Source organism: Rana temporaria, chromosome 5, assembly GCF_905171775.1.
Source record: "Rana temporaria chromosome 5, aRanTem1.1, whole genome shotgun sequence".
Lineage (NCBI taxonomy): Eukaryota > Metazoa > Chordata > Amphibia > Anura > Ranidae > Rana > Rana temporaria.
In genome coordinates, this window is record NC_053493.1 from 22,412,696 (window position 1) to 22,429,521 (window position 16,826).

Here is a 16,826-nt window from a genome sequence, read left to right on the forward strand (position 1 = left end):
TTTGTTTCTTTCTTTCTTTCACCATCTCTCACTTCCTTCATTTCTTCTCCTTTTGTTTCTCTTTCTTTCTTTCTTTCTTTCTTTTTTTCCTTCTTTCTCCATCTCTCTCTTCTTTCATTTCCTTTCCCTTTCTTTTCTTTCACTATCTCTCTCTTCCTTCATTCCTTTTCTCATTCTCTTTCTTTCTTTCTTTCTTTCTTTCTTTCTTTCTTTCTTTCTTTCTTTCTTTCTTTCTTTCTTTCTTTCTTTCTTCGCCTCTCTTCCTTCATTTCTTTTCATTTACTTTGTTTCTTTCTTTCTTTCTTTCTTGCACCATCTCCATCTTCCTTCATTTCTTTTGTTTTCTTTCTTTCTTTTACTTTGTCTGAAGTAACAACTTGTCAAGACCGGTGGATAAAATAGTTTCCGATTCGTATCAGATGGTCAGAGCAAAGCTAAATGTGTTTTCCAGTCAATCACTCTGAGTAAATGAAATGCTCATTTTATAAACAATACAACAAATTGGGATCTGAAAAATGCCGGTTTGATTTGCGGCATGTTTGTGTTCAGGAGCTGTCCCGGTCAGCGGGTGCTGAAAATGGTCCACTTCAGGACTGGGGGAGTAACTGAAAACCCAACATAATGAGGGGTCTCATTTACACCGCCAGCGGAAGAGGATCATGTGGAGTCGAAATATTCATCTACTATTAATAAATGTAGCAAAGTTTTTTAGTTTTTTTTTTTTTTGTGCAGCAAGTAAGAAAGTCTGAACAGAGTGGGATAGAAGTGCCTTCACACAATTCCTTCTGGAATTGCTATTTTGTTTCATGCTGGGCACCGATTTACAAGATTTACATCTCTGGGTACATATTTTCATATATTTTGTTATTATTTACTATCTTGAATGTGTTCATACATACAGTATACATACAAAAGTAAGTACACCCCTCACATTTTAGTAAATATTTTCATCTATCTTTTCATGTGACAACAATGGAGAAATTACACTTTGCTACAATGTTGTGTAGTGAGTGTACAGCTTGTATAACAGTGTAAATTTGCTGTCCCCTCAAAATAACTCAACACACAGCCATTAATGTCTAAACCGCTGGCAACAAAAGTGAGTACACCCCTAAGTGAAAATGTCCAAATTGGGCCCAAAGTGTCAATATTTTGTGTGGCCACCATTATTTTCCAGCACTGCCTTCACTCTCTTGGGCATGGAGTTCACCAGAGATTCACAGGTTGCCACGAGTCCTCTTCCCCTCCCCCATGATGACATCGCAGAGCTGGTGGTTGTTAGAGACCTTGCGCTCCTCCACCTTCCATTTGAGGATGCCCCACAGATGCTCAATAGGGTTTAGGTAATAGCGGTGATCAGTGATTTTTAGCAGGACTGCGACATTACGGGGGAAAAATATGACACTAAGTGACACTTTTTGAGGACCAGTGACACCAATACAGTAATCAGTGCTAAAAAATGCACTGTCACTGTGTAAATGACACTGGCAGGGAAGGGGTTAATGTCAGGGGTGATCAAAGAGTTAAGTGTGCTCCTAGGGAGTGCTTTCTAACTGTGTGTGGGATGGACTGACTGGAGGAAGAGAGACATCTGTGTTCCTTAGCAGGAACACAAGATGTCTCTCTTCCTCTGTGACGGAACGACGGTCTGCCTTGTTAACATAGGCAGACCATTGTTCTGCCTCTGCCTCTCCTACTGTCTAGGCCGGACCCGTTGATTGCCTCCCGCTGTGATGCGCGTGTGTCCCAGAGCCGACAACAGGAATCACATACAGGTACGTGATTTTGCGCTTAACCACTAGCCGACCAGCCGCCGCAGATATACTGCGGCAGTATGGCTTGGCTGGGCAAATCGCCATAGCTATACGTTTATACGCCATAGCTATACGTCGCATTACGACACTCCACACCAGGGAGAAAGCCTTGCATTACTGTGTGGAGTTACAGACAGAAGAACAGGAAGTGAGGATTTCTCAGAAGAAATAAGGACATTTAAAAGCAAAATGGAAGGATGAGGTCAGTGAAGGAGGACTGCACTAAGGTAAAGGAAGCTATTTAGGGAAAAAAAATTGTACCTTTACAACCCCCTTTAATATAGGCTTACCTGTAGCATAAAGTGGTTGTAAAGGGTTTACAACCATTTTAAGGGCCATCCTGCCACAGTAAATGTACGTGAGGAGGACCTTAAGTAGTTAAATAAAGGAATTACAAAAATAAAAAAAGGATGAATCTCCATAACGGGGACACAGACAGCAATAAAAACTGACAGGTATTCTAATCCCTCTCCACTATATCCAAAACTAAAAAAAAAAAAGTTTTGCCTTTAGTTATACTTTAATAGCTGGATTCACGTAGGGTTACGCCGGCGTAGTCGTAACTCGGAATCTAAGCCGTCGTAAGTTTAAGTGTATTCTCAAACTGAGATACACTTAAACCTAGCTAAGATACGACGGCCTGCGCCGTCGTATCTTAGGGTGCAATTTTTCCGCTGGCCGCTAGGTGGCGCTTCCGTTGAGTTCGGTGTAGAATATGTAAATGACTAGATACGCCGATTCACGAACGTACGCTTGCCCGTCGCAGTAAAGATACGCCGTTTCCATAAGAGGTACACCGGCGTAAAGATAAAGCTGCGCCCTAGGTGGCCTAGCCAATGTTAAGTATGGCCTTCGTTCTGCGTCGAAATTTTACATTTTTACGTCGTTTGCGTAAGTCGTCCGTGAATGGGGCTGGACGTAATTTACATTCACGTCGAAACCAATACGTCCTTGCGGCGTACTTTGGAGCAATGCACACTGGGATATGTACACGGACGGTGCATGCGCCGTTCGTAAAAACCGTCAATAACGTTGGGTCACGAGTCATTTACATAAAACACGCCCCCCTCATCCTCATTTACGCTACGCCGCCGTAACTTAGGAGGCAAGTGCTTTGTGAATACAGCACTTGCCTCTCTGACTTACGGCGGCGTAGCGTAAATACGATACGCTACGCCGCCGTAAAAATGCGCAGATCTACGCGAATCCAGCTATAAGTGTAAAAAGGTTTTTCCTTAGACTAGAGGACTTCCTTAAAGGAGACACTACACGTCCTCCAGCCCCGCGCTCGTAGCAGAAGGGGGAGCTTGTAGGACCGCAAGACAAATGAAAATATTTAACCAGCCTAATTCTCTGTTTGATTTAATAGCGCCCAATAAATGGAGCCTATAAAACGGCAGTAATGAAATGAGGACGTCGTTTTTCTTCTCTCTGTTGTCCTCTCCGTGTTCTTTTGTCCTTTGATTGCACTGGTGGGTAATATTATTTTGTTCCCGGGGAAGTATGTGCCTTTGATTAGGTGGCTGATATCTCTTCATTTGTCAGCGCTCTATCAGGCTCAGCCACGGAACAGCAGGCTCTCTTGATTATTTAATTGCTTGTAAGAACTCATTAAATGTTTCTATCAATCACGGGACATATGGTGGCTTTCACCCAATGGTGTGAGATCCACACAAAGATCACGCACCAATTATGCGCTTTGTTCAAGATGCTCCAGCTTGTTCCTACAGACCCGTCTCAAGGGCATCTATCTTTTACTGATGGGTTTGTCTGCTGGAAACGTTTCACGGATACATTTCACAATTAATGGCGGATCGCAACATTTTATAGCTATCTTAACAGGTTTCTAATGATTGCATGTATCCAGGTGTAAAGCTGTTTCCCTGGCTTTCCTGCCAACTGTGGTTAACTGGATTCTCTATGCAATATGGAGAGCTGAAAGCTGTAGTACTTGAGGGCCCGTTTACATTTGTGCATTACGTCATGAGTAGAGTTGAGCGGACACCTGGATGTTCGGGTTCGGGTCCGAACCCGAACTTTAAAAAAAAGTTTGGGTTCGGGAACCCGAACCCGAACTCCAAACCCCATTGTAGTCAATGGGACACGGACTTTTAGAAAAAAAAATGCGCGGAGGTCCCCACAAATTCAATAACCAGACCCTTTAGGTCTGGTATGGATATTAAGGGGAACCCCGCCGTCAATTTAAAAAAAAAATGACGTGCGGTTCCCCCTAAATATCCATAACCAGACCCGTTATCCAAGCACGTTGACCTGGCCGGCCGCAGAAAAGAGGGGGGGGACAGAGTGCGCCCCCCCCCCTCTCCTGAACCGCACCAGGCCACATGCCCTCAACATGGGGAGGATGTCCCCATGTTGATGGGGACAAGGGTCTCATCCCCACAACCCTTGCCCGGTAGTTGTGGGGGTATGCGGGCGGGAGGTTTATCAGAATCTGGAAGACCCCTTTAACAAAGGGGACCCCCAGATCCTGACCCCCCCCCCCTGTGTGAAATGGTAATGGGGTACACTGTACCCCTACCATTTCATAAAGGAAGTGTAAAGTGTTGTAAAAAAAAACACACTGACACCGTACAATAAAGTCCTTTATTAATAAAAAAAAAAAAAGAAAAAAACTCCAGCGGTGATAATCCACTTGTTCCCGGCTTCCTGCGTTGTCCTGATCCTGCGACGGCTGCGGGTGATCTCCAGCGATGAGAAGATCCTGCGTCGGGTGATCTCCGCTCTATTGATGAGGAGATCCATCCAGCGCAGCAGCATCCCCGACCTCCTCTCACCGCTGGGCACAGCCCAGCGAATGAGCGGCTGAAGCTGTGACATTACTTATATAGAGGAGGCAGAGCCACCTGTCACGTGACCCCGCAACCTCTGACGTACCCTCTGCTACGTCACTGGGTAAGCCCAAGGTCTTTCCTCTTCCTGGGCTTCCCCAGTGACGTAGCAGAGGTACGTCAGAGGGGGCGGGGTCACGTGACGGGTGGCCCTGCCTCCTCTATATAAGTAATGTCACAGCTGCAGCGCGTCATTCGCTGGGCTGTGCCCAGCGGTGAGAGGAGGTCGGGGATGCTGCTGCGCTGGATGGATGGATCTTCTCATCAATGGAGCGGAGATCACCCGACGCAGGATCTTCTCATCGCCGGAGATCACCCGTCGCAGGATCGGGACAACGCAGGAAGCCGGGAACGAGTGGATTTCTCACCGCTGGAGTTTTTTTATTTTTATTTTTTTATTAATAAAGGACTTTATTCTACGGTGTGTGTTTTTTTTTTACAAGACTTTACACTTCCTTCGTGAAATGGTAGGGGTACAGTGTACCCCATTACCATTTCACACAGGGGAGGGTCAGGATCTGGGGGTCCCCTTTGTTAAAGGGGTCTTCCAGATTCTGATAAACCTCCCGCCCGCCCGCATACCCCCACAACCACCGGGCAAGGGTTGTGGGGATGAGGACATCCTCCCCATATTGAGGGCATGTGGCCTGGTGCGGTTTAGGAGAGGGGGGGGGGCGCACTCTGTCCCCCCCTCTTTTCTGCGGCTGGCCAGGTCAACGTGCTCGCATAACGGCTCTGGTTATGGATATTTAGGGGGAACCGCACCTAATTTTTTTTTAAATTGACGGCGGGGTTACCCTTAATATCCATACCAGACCTAAAGGGTCTGGTTATTGAATTTGCGGGGACCTCCGCGCATTTTTTTTTCCCGAACTCCGATCCTGGACCCGAACTTTTTTCAATTATTCGGGTTCGGGTCCGGGTTCGGAAAAAACCAAAGTCCGTACCAAACGGTTCGCTCAACCCTAGTCATGAGAAAAATGTCATTGTCTTGATTGATTTCAACATCAATGGGCTTCTGGTGCACTAAAATGTCCCAAACATTGGACATGTCACCAGCGGCATCACGATGGGGGGGTGCAGGAGTGTGGACCACACCTGGGTGACCAGGACTGTGGATAAGGGGGTACCACAAGTCCTCCTGTACTGGGCCCAGGCCAGCAGGGGGGCCCAGACAGCTGGGTTAAATCAGGAAGGGTGATCGGCATGGCTTGGTCATTAGTGGAAAATATCCCCTGTATGGCTCTGCAGCAGCTGAAAGATGGCTTCTTTTCCTCTCCCTGCTGCTGGCTTTTAGCTTCTGCAGAGAGAGCCCTACAGGGGATCGGTTCCAGTAATTGTCCCCACCAGCTCTGATGTACAGGGACTGCCACAGGCTGATACCAACTCACATTCAGACTCTTTTTGAAAGGAGAGGGAACGTGCGTCGGGTGGCACCCCCAGTTGGAAGCCAGAGGCTCGACACTCTCGACTCATTGTGCACTGGTCCAAATCATTTGGTGGAGGAGGGGTTATGTTGTGGGGTTGGGTTTGGCCCCTTAGTTCTAGTAAAGGGAACTCTTAAGGCATCGGCATACCAAGACATTTTGGACAATTTCATGCTTCCAACTTTGTGGGGACAGTTTGGGGACGGCCACTTCCTCTTCCAACATGACTGAGCACCAATGCACAAAGCAAGGTCCATAAAGACATGGATGAGCGAGTTTGGGGTGGAGGAACTTATCTGGCCTGCCCAGAGACCTGATCTCAACCCGATAGAACGTCTTTTGGGTGAATTAGAGCGATCGCTCGTTACAGAGTGTAAACACACAGCTCCCGGTCCTGTCAGGGAGAGAAATGCTGATCTTCTGTTCATACAATGTATGAACGGAAGATCAATCATTTCCCCATTTCCCCATGTCAGTCCACCCCCCCTACAGTTAGAACACACCCAGGGAACATACTTAACCCCTTCCCCGCCCCCTAGTGTTAACCCCTTCCCTGCCAGTGGCATTTTTATAGTAATCCAATGCATTTTTATAGCACTGATCGCTAAAAAAATGCCAATGGTCCCAAAAATGTGTCAAAGGTGTCCGAAGTGTCCGCCATAATGTCGCAGTGCCCAAAAAAATTGCTGATCGCCGCCATTACTAGTAAAAAAGAAAATATTAATAAAAATGCCATAAAAATACCCCCTATTTTGTAAACGCTATAACTTTTGCGCAATCCAATCAATAAACGCTTATTGCAATTTTTTTTTTTTTTTACGAAAAATATGTAGAAGTATTCGTATCGGCCTAAACTGAGGAAAAAAAATTTTTTTTATATATTTTTGGGGGATATTTATTATAGCAAAAAGTAAAAAAAAGAAAGCTCTATTTGTGGGGAAAAAAGGATGCCAATTTTGTTTGGGAGCCACGTCGCACGACCGCGCAATTGTCAGTTAAAACGACGCAGTGCCGAATCTCAAAAAGTGCTCTGGTCTTTGACCAGCAATATGGTCCAGGGGTTAAGTGGTTAAAGGGAGAGTCATGACGCTCTCTACATTGCAGATAGAGAAAGGAGCTGTGTGTTAGTGGGTGTCCTGACTCTCCTGTATTCCAAGGGAGGGGGCGAGCACGACACTCCACACCAGGGAGAAAGATTACTGTGTGGAGTTACAGACAGAAGAACAGGAAGTGAGGATTTCTCAGAAGAAATAAGGACATTTACAGTTGTGTTGAAAATTATTCAACCCCCCAATGCTGTAAAGGGTTTTAGGGAATTTAGTGTACATTTGTAATTGTATTCAGAATGAAATCCTACAAGGACTTCTTAAAGCGGGAGTTCACCCATTTAAAAAAAAAAAAAAAATCTCCCCTTAGCTTCCTGCTCGTTCGGTCTAGGGGAATCGGCTATTTGTAGTAAAATATGAGCAGTACTTACCCGTTTTCGAGCTGCATCTTCTTCCGTCGCTTCCGGGTATGGGTCTTCGGGAGCGGGCGTTCCTTCTTGAGTGACAGCCTTCCGAAAGGCTTCCGACGGTCGCATCCGTCGCGTCACTCGTAGCCGAAAGAAGCCGAACGTCGGTGCGGCTCTATACTGCGCCTGCGCACCGACGTTCGGCTTCTTTCGGAAAATCGTGACGCGATGGATGCGACCGTCGGAAGCCTCTCGGAAACCTGTCAATCAAGAAGGAACGCCCATTCCCGAAGCCCATACCCGGAAGCGACGGAGAGGATGCGTCTCGTAAACGGGTAAGTACTGCACATATTTTAAAATAAATAGCCGATTCCCCTAGTAATAACGAGCAGGAATCTAAGGGGGAAAAGTGCCCTCTAAGGGTGAACCCCCGCTTTAAAGAACCATATGCAACTAAAATGACATCAATTGGTTTTGTAATACAGTAGTAAATGTTTCTTTTGTGAATTCTTCATTTACACAATTATTCAACCCCTTAAAGACTACCACTCTGAAGAACAGAGGTTCATTGAAGTGTATTCAATCAGGTATTGAAAACACCTGTGGATGTCAGGGAGCAGCAATAAAGCCTAATAAGCACCAATTAGGCAGCTTTAAAATGACTGTGATACTCAGCTCCTTCTAGACATTTACTGGTGTGGTTACAAACATGGTGAAGTCAAGAGAATGGTCCAGGAAGACAAGAGAAGAGGTGATTACTCTTCACAGGAAGGGCAATGGCTATAAGAAGATTGCAAAGATGTTAAACATACCAAGAGACACCATAGGAAGCATCATTCGCAAATTCAAGCTAAAGGGCACTGTTGAAACGCTACCTGGTCGTGGCAGAAAGAAGATGCTGACTTCGACTGCTGTGCGCTACCTGAAGTGTAGAGTGGAGAAAGGTCCCCGTGTGACTGCTGAGGAACTGAGAAAAGATTTGTCAGATGTGGGTACTGAAGTTTCTGCTCAGACAATACGGCGCACACTGCGTAATGAAGGCCTACATGCCAGAACTCCCAGGCGCACCCCCTTGCTGTCTCCAAAGAATAAGAAGAGTCGACTGCAGTAAGCCAAAAGTCATGTGGACAAACCACAGAAGTTTTGGGATTGTGTTCTGTGGACTGATGAAACAAAATTAGAAGTGTTTGGGCCCATGGATCAACGCTATGTTTGGAGGAGGAAGAACAAGGCCTATGATGAAAAGAACACCTTGCCTACTGTGAAGCATGGCGGGGGGTCAATCATGCTTTGGGGCTGTTTTGCTTCTGCAGGTACAGAGAAGCTTCAGCGTGTGCAAGGTACCATGAATTCTCTTCAGTACCAGGAGATATTGGATGACAATGTGATGCAGTCCGTCACAAACCTGAGGCTTGGGAGACGTTGGACCTTTCAACAGGACAATGATCCCAAGCATACCTCCAAGTCCACTAGAGTATGGTTGCAGATTAAAGGCTGGAACATTTTGGAGTGGCCATCGCAGTCACCAGACTTAAATCCGATTGAGAACCTCTGGTGGGACTTAAAGAAAGCAGTTGCAGTGCGCAAGCCTAAGAATGTGACTGAATAAAACTGATAATGATGTGAGCACAGAAAATACATTTGTGGTTATTTCATTATAAATGTTATGTTATGTTATATTTGTCTGACCTACACGTGCCTCTTTGATTTAATTGTAAGCAGGATGACTGAATGATCAAAATCAGTGTCAAACTGGGCAAAACAATCAATTTCAGTGGGGGTTGAATAATTTTGAATACAACTGTAAAAGCAAAATGGAAGGATGAGGTAAGTGAAGGAGGACTGCACTAAGGTAAAGGAAGATATTTAGGAGAAAAAAAATTACTTTTACAACCCCTTTAATCTGCAGAAGGTAGCAAATAAGGTTACTCCCTGGGTCCACTGATGTTAACTGACAGATTATTTTACGTACTTTTTCCCAGAATGGGTGAAGTGCCGGACAGTCCCAAAAAATATGAATTAATAACATTTTGCTGACAATACCTTACAGGTTTCCAAAACCTGTGGAAAATGTTTATGGAGAGCAACAGGGACCCAATATCATTGACTAAGAAGCTTATAAGCTCCTGAAATCTGTTGGACAGCGAAGCCTGGTGTGAAAATAAAGTAGCTCTCCTTATCTGCAATTTAGTAAATGTAGTATGTAATTCAGCTTCCTATTTACAGATGTACAGAGGAATGTATTTATCTGGGGGAGCAATAAGAAATTTGTATATCATTGGGAGTAAATAGGGAATAACTGACGTATTACATCACATGGACTTAAAAGGGGAGAACGGCTCGTATATTGTTCCACAGGTAATAAGGACCTGAGAAAACGCCTTATTTGTAATACGGTGAGGGGGTCTAGCAGAGGCGAGAGCATCATTTGAATCTGCTTATGATCAAGCCGCTCCTGATTTAAAGGGATTGTAAAGGTTTGTTTTTTATTTTCTTAATAGGTTCCTTTAACCACTTCCATACCAGGCACTTACGTACCTTCCTGCCCAAGCCAATTTTCAGCTTTCAGCACTGTCGCAATTTGAATGGCAATTGCGCGGTCGTGCGACGTGGCTCCCAAACAAAATTGGCGTCCTTTTTTCCCCACAAATAGAGATTTCTTTTGGTGGTATTTGATCACCTCTGCGATTTGTTTTTTTTGCGCAACAACTAAAAAAAGACTGAAAATTTTGAAAAAAAAATACGTTTTTATTTTTTTCTGTTAATTATTTTGTAAATAAGTAAGTTTTCTCTTTCAATTACGGGCACTGATATGGCGGCACTGATGGGCACCGATGAGATGGCACTGATGGACATCAATGAGGTAGTACTGACGGGCACAGATGAGGTGGCACTGATTGGCGGCGCTGGTATGCGGCACTGATGGGCACTCATAGACGGCACTGATGGGCACACATAGGCGGCACTGATAGGCACACATAGGCGGCACAGATGGGCACACATAGGCGGCACAGATGGGCACTCATGGGCGGCACTGGGCACTCATAGGCGGCACAGATGGGCACTCATGGGCGGCACGTATGGGTGGCACTGATGGATACTTATGGGTGGCACAGATGGGTACTGATAGGTGGGCACTGGGCATGGATGGGCACTGTGGGGTGGCACTGATGGACACTGTGGGGTGGCACTGATGGACACTGTGGGGTGGCACTGATGGACACTGGGGTGGCACTGATGGACACTGTGGGGCAGCACTGATCTACCCATGTTGCCAGTCAGTGCCCATCTTTTTTATTTTTTAAAGCTTTTTTTTTTTTTTCAATACTTTCACTGTCACTGCTCTCTATTGGCTGACTGCCCTCTAGTGGCTCTCTGTACATCAGAGAACCAGCAAACAACAGCAAAAACGAAACTACACTGCAGGCACATTATATGATTGTTTTTTTATCTATTTTTAATCATTTTTAAAAGGAATCAGTTAACTATTATGTCTCTATGTCCTGTAAACAGTCATTTCAGCTAAAAAAATGTTTTCCTTTAGTGACCCTTTAAACTCCCAATCAGCCCAGTTGTTTCAGGTCACAGCCCAGATAGCAAGCAATTGAGAGGCAACTTGGCAAGTTTGAAAATGACTTTCTAAGCTTTTGCTTGACTTGCTAGACTTCACAAGTTTGTTGCACAATTGCAGCAAGTCCGCGATGCATGACTCCAGATCAACTTTCTTTGCAAACATTCTGCAAGTCTGCTGCAAGTTCTGGTTCAGTTACACTACATTGTCAAAAGTATTGGGACACCTGCCTTTACACGCACATGAACTTCAATGGCATTCCAGTCTTAGTCCGTAGGGTTCAATATTGAGTTGGCCCTTTGCAGCTATAACAGCTTCAACTCTTCTCGGAAGGCCGTCCACAAGGTTTAGGAGGGTGTCTATGGGAACATTCGACCATTCTTCTCATCCTTGCTATCTGGGTGACTATGTAGTGAATCCATAGGATCAGTATACCAGCCACACCACTAACATTTTCAGAAGAGGGCTAATAGCGGCAGAACCAACATTCCTCTAAAGATAGGTTCCCTTTAATATAAAGAAAGAGTGCATGGCACAGTTTAAAAAAAAATCACTTTGACGATCGGTCAATTAATATATGGACTAAAATTAGGTTTTCACACTTGCCGGCAGCTCTTCTTCAGTAGGGATGAGCTGAACAACCCCCCCCGTTCGGTTCGCACCAGAACCTTTGAACGGACCGAACGTTCGCGCAAACATTTAGAACCCCATTGACGTCTATGGGACTCGAACGTTCGAATTCAAAAGTGCTCATTTTAAAGCCTAATATGCAAGTTATTTTGTAAAACGTCTTTGAGAACCCGGGTCTTGTCCCAGGGAACATGTATCAATGGAAAAAAAGTTTTAAAAACGGTCATTTTTTTCAGGACTCCTGAAAAAACGACCGTTTTTAAAACTTTTTTTCCATTGATACATGTTCCCTCGGGCAAGACCCGGGTTCTCAAAGACGTTTTCACAGGCATACTATAGACACCCAGCAGGTACAATATTTAAAGGAATTTTTCATTTATTTCTTTTTTTAATTTAAGCATCATTAAAATCACTTCTCCTGAATCTTTAGGTGCAAACTACAGAGCACACGGCCAGTACACACCAAGTAGCTTTAGGTGCAAACTACAGAGCACACGGCCAGTACACACCAAGTAGCTTTAGGTGCAAACTACAGAGGACACAGGCAATAAACCACGTAAGAATACTGCAGCTAGCACAATCACCTGCCTGCCAGTAAATTAGGAAGAACTGATCTAGCTAAACTATACAGTGTATAAATATATGTACAATACCTGGGATGTATATATATCCTCTACACACTGTAACATTAACTGACTAGCCTGCCTGCTCTATCTACCTGCAAAAAATGACACTCTCTCTGTCCTCTCTCAACCACCGCAACACACTACACAAGGCCAACCTGCAGGCGGCCTTTTATAGTGTGGGGCGTGTACTAAACCCCCTGAGCCATAATTGGCCAAAGCCACCCTGGCTTTGGCCAATTATGGCTCTCTGTTTTTTGCAAGCTGTGATTGGCCAAGCATGCGGGTCATAGTGCATACTTGGCCAATCATCAGCCAGCGATGCCACAGTGAATTATGGTCTGTAAGACGTAACTCGTAAGACGTAACGAATTTGGCGCGAACGACCCGTTTTGTTCGTATTTCGACGAACGATTGAACATACAATGTTCGAGTCAAACATGAGTTTGACTCGAATACGAAGCTCATCCCTATTCTTCAGTAGTTTTCTGAAGTTTAAACTTTCTCTTTCTAGGTGACACCCTGCGGAGATAATGTCCTAAGGTCTAATCCTATCTGTCGCACGGATAAAACATAGTGGTTATTGGGTAGAGTACACACACAGCAGACTCTGTGGGGTAGGTTCTACCTGGGGACTTGGAGAATTACTTATACTTACAACTATACAGCGCACGCAAGCCTTTGTTGTTTAAAAAGTTTGCAACATCCAAATGGGTCATCTTATGTTATATTAATCACTGAATGAATATTTCAATTCAGTTTTCTTTATAGTTTCGTTGCTCGTGGCATTCTCAATTTGGCTCTTTTAAAATCATGAGTAATGATTTACTTTGATTATCATATTGCACCTCGGGGTTACGAGATAACAGACTTCACAAATAGTTTGTTCTTCGGAGGCTGCAGTTGATGATGATGACGCTTAAGTAGTTTTGATGGCACTTTGCGGGTCTCTTGTAAGGTATTGTTTAAATCTGAGCTAGCTATACACAACTGAAGTACTGTATATAAATAGTTTTACTTTCCACTTTTAAGAGTCCCTGTCACTGACCTAAAAACAATGCAGGTGAAAGTGCAGAAAAATCAAGTGTTTTAAAGGCTTTCTTGCAGCAGTTTTCCTTCCCATAAACATTGGGCTAGATTCAGGTAGAATTAGGCGGGTGTAGTGTATCTCAGATACACTACGCTGCCGTAAGTTTGAGCAGCAAGTCCTGTATTCACATAGAACTTGCGCTGAAACTTACAGCGGCGCAGTGTAACTGGGCCGGCGTAAGCCTGCCTAATTCAAAATAGGCTGGTTGGGGGCGTGTTCTATGTAAAATACTAGTGACCCCACGTATTTGACGTTTTTAATGAACGGCGCATACACCGTCCGTGGACCTATCCCAGTGCGCATGCTCCAAATGACGTCGGCAAATCGTCATGCTTTCGACATGACCGTAAATTACGGCCAGCCCCATTCACGGACGAGTTACGCAAACGACGTAAAATGTTTAAATTTCGACGCGGGAACAACGACCATACTTAACATTGGCTGCGCCATGTATTTGGTGGAATAACTTTACGCCTGAAAACCCCTTACGTAAACGGCGTATCTTTACTGCGACGGCCGGGCGTACGTTCGTGAATCGGCGTATCTAGCTGATTTACATATTCTAGGCATAAATCAGCGTACACGCCCCTAGCGGCCAGCGTAAATATGCAGTTAAGATACGACGGCATAGGAGACTTACGCCGGTCGTATCTTAGCAACATTTAAGCGTATCTCAATTTGAGCATACGCTTAAAGTTGCGACGGCGGGGATTCGGACTTACGACGGCGTATCTACTGATACTGATCTATTTTCCCGGCAGGAAAACTGTCGTGAGAGCTTTTGGCCGCAAATCCCGGCCGTGTGTATGCTCGGGAAAACTGCTAGGGAAAAATAGAGAACCTGCTCTCTATTTTCCCGTCGGGATTCCCGGCAGAGTGTTTCCTGCCGAGAAAACCGGTCGTCTGTATGCTTACCTGTTCCATTGGAAACCTGTGCATGCTCGATAAGAGTTCAACGCATGCGCGGTAGCATACACGTTTAGTGTGGGGTGTAGCAAGATGGCGGCGACTGCATCGAATGTGACAAGCGCCGGCTCATCGTAGTCGATGACGTCACTGTGTTCTTGCCATTCAAAAGAACACCGGTTCTTTTAAATGGCCATTTGTATGCACGGCAAGCTTGCCAGGAATCGCGTCAGGAAAACCGATGTTTTTTTCCTGACGGGATTCCCGGCCGTGTGTACAGGGCTGCACAATTCAACACTGCCACTAGCTTGTGGCAAGTTGTCCTTGCTATCTGGGGTAGTAAAAGAGCACAACACATAATTTAAAAAGTGCATGACAGTGGTGGGTGAACATAATACAGTTCAAATGAAATTGCCGGGTGTAAAAGAGTCTGTAGACGGGGGTAGCTATGGGGGTGGTGGAAACTGCCACCTATGGAGAACACCCCTACTTCAGCAGATTCTACTAAGCCTCAGAATCCTACATAGAGTCTCAAACCTCCCATTGCTTTCAACATGGAAATGGTCAGAAGCCAAGTTCCATGAGGCATGTTTGCTTTGCACCATACATGACAAAAATATGGTAAAAGTATAAAGCATTCTTAGAACATTTTCAACAAAAACATTTGTGCTGATGGTAGGGGCAATGCAAAAATAGGAATGCTGTGAAACATAGCACAGTCCCATATAAACCAAGTGACCAAGGTTGTAAACATCCCTTGTAATAGGAATCACTGTGACAGGTCCTCTTTATGGAGAGATGTGGGGTCAATAAGACCCCACATCTCTCCTCCAGGCTTACAAGAAATCGGTGAAAAAAGAATCACCAATCACATGCCAACACCCGCGATTGCGGCTTTGTTTACTTCCGGGTACCGGGCGTGACGTCATAACGTTGCGCCCGGTCCTCCGACGGTAATAGAGATGACTGTGACCATCTGGTCACCAGTCATCTCTATGGTTCTGCAGCGGACGCCGACCGATTCGCTCTCCGGGCCCCCGATGGCACGGGAGAGCCCGGAGAAGCACCGGATGGCGGCGGGAGGGGCGTCCCCTCCCGCTGCCTGTAAGAACGATCAAGCGGCGGAACCACCGCTTTGATCATTCTTGTGGTGCAGAGAATCGGCGGCTGAAGACGGAGATATCTGAATGATGCCTGTAGCTGCACCCATCATTCAGATATCACCGCTCAAAGTGGAGGACGTCCCAGGGACGTCCTTGGTGGTAAAGAGGTTAAAGGATGTCCTGACTTCTGACAAGTGCTGACTGGTCTTCAGCTGGGTCCTGATAATCTTAAATCTGTTAAACCTGGCTTGATTCCTGTTGCTGAACCCTGCCTTTCCTTTACCCTGCTTTTGGACTCTGATTATTCTGATTACTGGTTTCTGATCCTGGCTTCCCATCTGACCTTGCTCCTGCCTATGCCTTGTTACCTTGCTGCCCACCTATTACCGAACCCGGCTATCCCTGTGACCTTGCTCCTGTCTCCTGCTTGGCTCAACGCTGTCTCCGAGTGCCTGTGCTGACTATCTTGTGCATACTAGCTCATTATGCCTTTCCTTTGCAGGGTTTTTTTTTTTTTTTATTGTGAGGGTTTACTTCTTCTTTAAGTGCAATTCTGCTGAGTATTTCATCACTACTAGTTGTTTCATTGTTTACAAAAGAGCCCAGGAAATTAAAATGCTCCCAACTTCTATTCTACCGCCGTCAAGTTCAAAATTGTCGCAATTTTCTGTGCTCATGATCTTCATCTTATTTATATTCAGTTCTACTCCCATGTTATGACTTTGGCTTCGGCTTTTCTCAGTAGATACGGCATATCTTCTTTGCTGGAGAAAGAAAGACCGCCGCTCCAGGTGAGTGCAATAAGCAATCAATGTCCTCCTCAGAGACCGTGGGTGCTGGCAATGCACAAGGCAAAATCAAAGAAAGAAGTACCGTATTTATCGGCGTATACCACACACTTTTTTCCCCGTAAAATCACCGATCCTCGCTGTCTCTGAGCGCCGCCGACAAAGCCCGACAAAGACCGAGCCGAGCAGAGTGTACTGCGCACTCGGCTAGGCTCGGCCACACTCGGCTCCGCCCGCAGCCACGCGAGAGGAGCCGAGAGAAGCCGAGAAGAGCCGAGAGGAGCCGAACACACCGGAAATCCGGCTCTGCATAGCTCGACCGAGGCGCCAAATTCAACGCTGCAACCCCCGGCAGACGGACGCCAAGGACACCGACAAGGCTGGACGGACCGGCAGACGGACAAGGCTGGACGGACCTCGCGCAAGGCCGCCGATGGACGCCGGGCAAGAAAGCAGACGGACACCGACAAGGCTGGACGGACCCCACGCAAGGCCGCAGACGGACGCCGGACAAGGCCGCCGACAGCAGACGGACACCGACAAGGCTGAGCATCCAAAAAGTAATTTTTTTC